This window comes from Moschus berezovskii, chromosome 18, assembly GCF_049115385.1.
Source record: "Moschus berezovskii isolate FMDL1 chromosome 18, NW_MosBer_1.0, whole genome shotgun sequence".
Taxonomy (NCBI): domain Eukaryota; kingdom Metazoa; phylum Chordata; class Mammalia; order Artiodactyla; family Moschidae; genus Moschus; species Moschus berezovskii.
This window is the reverse complement of record NC_142477.1, coordinates 44,822,874-44,830,303: the sequence shown is the minus strand read 5'-3', so window position 1 is coordinate 44,830,303 and position 7,430 is coordinate 44,822,874.

Sequence of the window (7,430 nt, the reverse complement as noted above, 5' to 3'; positions counted from 1 at the left end):
GAATATATACATACATCAAAATATCACTTTGTACATGCTAAATATGTATTCGTTTTATCTGCCAATTACACCTCAATAATGCTGAAAGAAAAATATTTCAAGAATAAACATAAACATAATTTTTATAATATGAGTAGAGCAGAAGTAGCTTACTAATCTCTTGAGTAAAAGCATTTCCTCCTCTTCTGAGCTCAGGCAGGGAGGCTGCTGCTGTGATGGTTATTTACTGTTATCAGAGATTAAAAGCAACCAGACACCTTGGCAGAGAGGGAGGTGAAGCTACCCTAGGATAACTCAGGAGCTAATGCTTATCTTGAAAGACACAATCTAAACTGAAGGAACTGGGCTTTGAGTGGGATGTGGGGGCCCTGGGATTGTAGGTAGTGTAGAACCAGGAGAGAAGTTTTGTTTTGACTCCTGTTTTTTCACCCCTAGAATGGCATTGTCCACATTTTATGAACTGCAGCTGACCATCCTGGCTTAACTTCCTCACAGTTTTACCTCTCAGAGGAAGAAACTTGGTCTTCCCACCTCCCATTCACTTCTGCTGTCCCTAAAGTATTGAACCGATTCCCCAGTTCATAAAATCTAGTACTTTGCCATAAGGCTAATATTTAGCTTCTTCTGCCAACACTTGAGTCTGCTCTTATTAGAATCTATTTTTTCCCTTGAAATAAACTCTGCTTACTATTAACAACTTACAAACAATTCAGATATATTAACTTCAAACTAATTAGAAACATGCACAGTATGAAAAAACAAACATATTGTAATTCATTCCTTGTTTTTGCATTAAAGAAATCAGATAAACATGCTGATTTTTGTATTCTGATGGTGTAAATATTAATATGGCACTGACAATCACAATGACCCCAAAATTAAGTAATCATGTTCTCATCCAACAACTGTAGAACACTCATTTTGGTGCAAGGTTAGAAATAGCAGTAAAAACATAAATGCTGCTCTGTACCAGATGAGAACATTGGTTTCCTTTCTCTACTCTTCACTTCCAGACTCCTGTATCTGCACTCCATCCTAAACTACCCAGGCCTTTTCCACTCACTGAGTGCCTTCCATAGCAACTGCTAAGGCACCCATGTCCACACTGGCCTTTGCTGGTCTTCTCGACTGAACACTGGGCGATGTACTTTGATATTAGCTGAGATATGGTTACTTTCACTTGGTTTTCAAAGACTGTGATTGAAATGCTACTATTACTGGAATTGATGACAAATATCCACAGTTACCGCCATTGTCTTGGGTCATGTCAGTGTCATGTCTCTGGCACCAGAAGCCTGTGGGTTTCCAAACTCATTTCCAGCCAACCTTGTGGTTGCTCTGCCTTACTGCACTGTCAGTCTGCCAAGATCTTTTCTTTTTGTTACCAATATTTGACCTCTCAGGTGGTGTATTGGACTTGAAGCTTAACTCCTACTCTTGCATTCTCTCAGGATAGAAGTGTGGATGAAGAATGTTGCCTGTCATATCATTAAACAAAGAGTTTTGTGGCTATCAAGTCATCAGTCACTGCAGCTTCCCCCGTACCCCAACTCTGTGCCCTGAGAGGATTCAGGATAGAAAAAAAAACAGGATACTGGCCCTGATTAGCTGAGATCATACCAAAGGATTGATTTCAATGAGCCTGGACTCTTGCATCTTCCCATACATAGAAAAGTGCTATATTCATTAACTTGAGATATCTAGTCTTTCTTTAATTAATAGTAATCTTCTGATGTTACAACTACCTGGATTTTATTGCAAGAACTCCTATATATCCTGGCTTCCCCCTTTCAGTTCTTCAGAACAGTCCCTCAGAGCCATCTGAGAGGCTGTCAGGCTTAAGTCCTCAGTTTGTCTCTTAAATAAAACATAATTCTCAACTTTTGGGTTGTGTGTTTTGTTTTGTTTTTTCAGTCACTAGAAGGTAGGCACAGTTATTCTCTGCTGTAAGATTTACCTCAATCCCATGAGGGTTTCTGTGGTGTTCAGGATAATGTGCCGCTCAGATATCTGACACTGGAGAGTGTGATTTACCCATGACTTTTCCTGTCATGCTCAGAGTTGCATCACTGTGTTTGAATGAGGCCATACTTCCCAGGGGCTGTTCCCAGTCAATGAGAGCACGGGCAGGATACGAAGGTCAAGAAACTACCTGCAAGGGAACAGCATTCATCTGATGGGTGACTTTGGCTCAAGGACTCTATAGGCTTTCCCCAAACCTTCTAAGAACTGTGCTGCCTTCTATATGCTCCCGCCTTCACTCATTTCCCTCTCTCCTTTGCAGGATTCAGACCTTCATCACAGTTGACATCTCTCTTGACTTATCACTTTCTCTTATCATTGTTTTATCCCAAATTTTCTTTCATTCCTAATTACATCTTGGCATCTGTTTCTTCAGAGTCTAGAACTATAACAATTTAGAACAACTAAAAGTTTCGTTCTCCTGCTTCATTTCTCAGGAATAGTATCTCTAGTATCGAAATGTCAGCAATATCTCTTTCAATTCTTTTCCTGCTTTCTAACTGACTTTTTCTTTGGAATGGGAGAATAGCTAACATTGTCATTTTATAAACACTTCAGTTTTATTGTTTATTTTTGAAACTCAAAAATCTAGCTTAGTTTTCCTCTTGCTTAGAAAAGTTAAGCTTTTTGAATTTCAGAAAACAAAATCTCTAACCAAACAAAACTCTGTTTTCTTCCCATAAAAACTGGCTCTTACTTTTGCTTCCATTCCATGTGTTCAACACAAATTCATTCAGAAATTCAGCCTATCCTTTTTTTTTTTTTGGTTATGCTGCGTGCAAGCTTTCTATGGTTCTTTGTTGCGGGTGGATTTCTCATTGTGGTGGTTTCTCTTGTTGTGGCACAAAGGCTCTAGGCGCACAGGCTTCAGTGGCTGCAGCATGCGGGCTCAGTAGTTGAGGTTCATGGGCTTTAGTTGCTCTGTGACATGTGGAAGCTTCCTGGACCAGGGATTGAACCCACGTTCCCTGCATTGGCAGGGGAATTATTATCCACTATATGAAACTGCAATACTTTGGCCACCTCATGTGACGAGTTGACTCACTGGAAAAGAGTCTGATGCTAGGAGGGATTGGGGGTAGGAGGAGAAGGGGACGACAGAGAATGAGATGGCTGGATGGCATCACCGACTCGATGGACATGAGTTTGAGTGAACTCCGGGAGTTGGTGATGGACAGGGAGGCCTGGCGTGCTGTGATTCATGGGGTCGCAAAGAGTTGGACATGACTGAGCGACTGAACTGAACTGAACTGAACTGATACTACCAAGGAAGTCCCCTTGGTTTTGAGATGTGTTCACTCTCCTTTTGTAGCAGTGCAATGAAAAAAGCTATCACTGATAACTAAGTGATGGGAAAAAATTTTTGACAAAAGAACATAAAGTAAAAGGGATAGAAAAGAACATAGTATTTAGCATAAAATCACTAAAGTATCATTTACTATCCTTTAATATCAAAAGATTTTTATTCTTATCTAGGTTCCTCATTTTTCTCAAGATTTAGGATATATGAGGAGGGACTGAGAGTTCTGTGCTAGAAATAGTTTAGTTATTGGGAAAGATTACATCTATTTTTGCAATTTCACATCTATTTCTTTTGGGGCACCAGCCCAGAATTTCAAAAATTCTTGTGTGCCATGAACTATTACAAATCCTACATGAAAACTGGAGCAGGTCAGCTGGAGACCAGGACTTTGAGAAGAGATGGTGAATGCACACAGCAACCAGATTTTGACTTTATAAGACTGGACTAAATAATATTTAGCTTGAAAATATACTGCAGAATGGTTTAAACCCCCAAGAAATAATCAACAGAGAAGTACAAAATAGTGAGGGGAAGAAGGGTCAGTGTCATGAAAAATCAAGGTCTCTACCTTGGACTGTGATGTTTGAAAAGATTAAAGTCTTTTCTTTAAGAAGAATGACTGATTCCTGTGATATTGGCTCAAAATGCAAGAGAGAAGAATTTTGAGGGGGAACATTTCCATGATGGTCATTAACAGTTTAAAGCTATGCTGTGCTCTTTCTGGTTTTCTTTTGGTAGAAAAATAGAACTTTGGCAGTAGTTTTACCATAAAGAGAATGGGCAGCTAAGTAGAAGCTAGTGGGGGTCAGAGTTCTCGGGAAGTCGGCAGGAGACCAGAGGATGGAGCCCAGCTCTTGGGTTAGGCCACGTTCAGCTGGTGCTGACTCTCCTCACAGGTCAAGTTCAAGATCCCAGCAGTGAACTGTTCACTCCCTGTCAGTGAAGGCCCCACGAGTCACCCTCACACACAGGGAGACTCCCAGGGCTCTGGAGGCTAGTCCCTGTGCGATGCGGGGGTAGTGGGACACACTGAGGAGTGAGCAGTGAGGCCCTCAGTGGAGGGAGGTGAACACAATATCCAGACCTTGATGCAAGTAGGAGCTTGGTGAACTTGGAGTAATATTCTAAAGAAACAGATTCTAGAAAGAGTCACAACCTACCCCCCCACTCCACCTATTTAGCCAGGAAATATTTAGATGAGAATAAACATTTCTTTATGGTGGGTTATGGAAAAAATAGAAGAGAAAATTTACAGTAAATTTTTGTTAGTAAGCTACATAATTGCCCATTCACTTTCTTTTTATATTCTTCTCACCATTTAATAGTGGTAAAGCTTTTCTATAGCCAAGACCATCAGGATGAAAATCATGCAGAAAAAAAAATAAAGAATTCTTAGTTTTGAATTTTTATATAGTCTTCTGTAACTTAGCAGAATCAAGTTTTGAAAGCCCTAATTTCAATTGAAAAGCTTTGCAGGTATAAGAGAAAACAATTCATATTTATTTGTTTATAAATGTATTTATCATTTAAAAACTTCTTTTGAAACATTAAAAGCTATAGGCTGATACAGAGATAAAGGACACAGAATTTACAATATGAACCACTAAGTCTGGAAGAATCCCTTGATTTAAAAGAAAACTTTCTCACTATGGCAAAAGGGATGTCTGGATTGGGAGGAGGAGCTTATAGGGGAGAACAAGAGAGTTTTAAGCGCTGGTATTTGGTTTGATACTGAGAAGACCCCTGTGGGGCTCCTGGGCACAAAAACTTTCCTGGGTCCCCACTTCTTTGATTACAGGAAATAGGCTTCATACAGCCTCCAGCACCATCCCTGAGTTCCAATGGGCAGGTTCAAAGCAGGTGTTAATTAGAGTAGGGAGGGGATGTGAGGCCTGGGAGGAACAGTCAAGAGAAGCAATAGTACAGTCTTGGGGCAACATCCTGGTTCCCCATCAAGGGATATAAAGAACAACATCTTTGAGGTGTTGTGCAGATACAGAAACCCTCACCAGGCGGGAGAAGTTACTGATAATGGTTAAGGCTGGTATGCTGTCCACAAGCACATAAATCCTAGACTGATTGGAACCCGAAGGTTCACCACCAACCAGTTAGAAGAAAGTTCACACTCTGATCACACCCTCTCTGAACCTTTACTTCTTGGTATGCCCTCCAGGTGGAGCACACAATTTTGAGGGCATTAACCTGCTGTGGCCTCACCTTTCTTGGCACTCAAAACTCCATCTCTGAGTTTTAATTCAGTACGGGGGTTCAGAGGACAGATTTGGCTTCAGGCTGTGCTCCCTGTTTCTAGTTTGTGTGTGTGTGTGTGTGAGAGAGAGAGAGAGAGGAGGAGGGAGAGGAGTGGGTATCTCTTGATACGTTTGAATCTCTGAAAGCTGATGGGTCTTGCATCCAGTTGTACACCTGAGTTGGATAAGACGATAAGTGAAAAGACGATCGAGTTAAGTGTATTCCTCTCTTGGTCCCTTTTGAAAGATGAAAAATCTCTAAAAAAGAGTAATAGATAACATTGCTAGTGCCTTTGAATAGCATGATGCTTTGTGGTGGGAGCTGTCCTCTGCTCCATTAGATCGTGGAGTGTTTAAAGCATCCTTGGTCTCTACCCACGAGGTGCCAGAAGCACCACCCCTGCCCCAAGCTGTAACAATCAGAAGTGTCTCCACACATTGTCAAAGACCCCAGAGGGGCATAATCACCCCTGGGTAAAGACCACTGTTCTTATAGTAGATGTTGGTTAGATAATTCCCCCCCACGCTATCGGGACTGGGATATCATAAGACAGGAAGGATACTGAGAATGGAGTAAAGGCACTGAAGGGGTTGATAGGGCCAAAACACCAGACTTCCTCTGCCATCATTTTGTCCTGACTTAGGTCTCTGTTCAGTCTTTGGACTTTTATCAGTTTTTAAACAAAATGCCAAATCTAAGTATATGAAAGGAGAATTATTGCAAGCAACAGGAAATAAAAATGACAATGGGTGTGTTTAATGGCCTGGGGTTGGTCAGGTTGCAGTGAAGAATCTAGTTTCATTTAATGGCTCATTAGTGGGCTGCTAAAAAACCGTGTACTAGTCCTAAAACAAAATCTGCAGCTAGGCCAGCAAGCAGCTCAAGGCCCAGACAAGTGTCCTAGGCAGAAAATAATAAGTTCAAATTCACTTGGCAAAATACTGGATAATGTATTTTAAAAAACACACGACAACAGATATAAAGAGAAAATAAATCTGGTGAGTAATATTTCCAAAAAAAGCCTGTGGGTGTGTATACGGGTTGAATTCTGCAGTCTGATACCAAAGTGAGAAATATCAAATAAATACTTTTTAGTTATAGGAGGCCTGGAAAAAGCATTAGTTTCATATGCTTTGACCCCGAGATTCTGGATGGTAAATATAGCCAGGTGAGGTCACACCTGGAATTTATTTACTTTAGCTTATTCCAGGTCCAAATAGCTGCAAATTATTTGGCAAGTTGTTCAAGAGTGACAGTGAGAAAGGTAGGGGAGGAGGCAAATGGAGAGCATAGAATGTGGAGGAGACAGATTACCAGGAGTTTCTCCTGAGCACCAAAGAGTAAATTTGAGTCAGTTCTAGAGAGGTAGACAAACCTAGAGCCTGTTATACAGGGTAAGTCAGAAAGAAAAAAACAAATGTATTAATCTGGATATTAGTATATATGGAATAAGCATATATATGGAATCTAGAAAAATGGTATTGATGAAACTATTTTTAGGGAAGGAATGGAGACTCAGATAAGGAATAGACTTGTGGACACAGTGCGGAAAGAGAGTGGGGTGAATGGAGAAAGTGGCGTTGGCACATATACGCTACCATTAGTAAAATAAATAGCTGATGAAAAGTTGCTATATAACACAAGGAGCCCAGATCATCTGTGATGATCTAGAAGGGTAGGATCTGCGGAGGGGAGGGAGGCTCAGGAGGGAGATTGTATATTTATAATTATGGCTGATTTACCTTGTTGTATGGAAGAAACCACACAACACTGTAAAACAATTTCCCTCCAATTAAAAAGTAAATTAAAAAAAGAGTGAATACAATTCTCTGCACACTGTCAGAGACTGATTTAT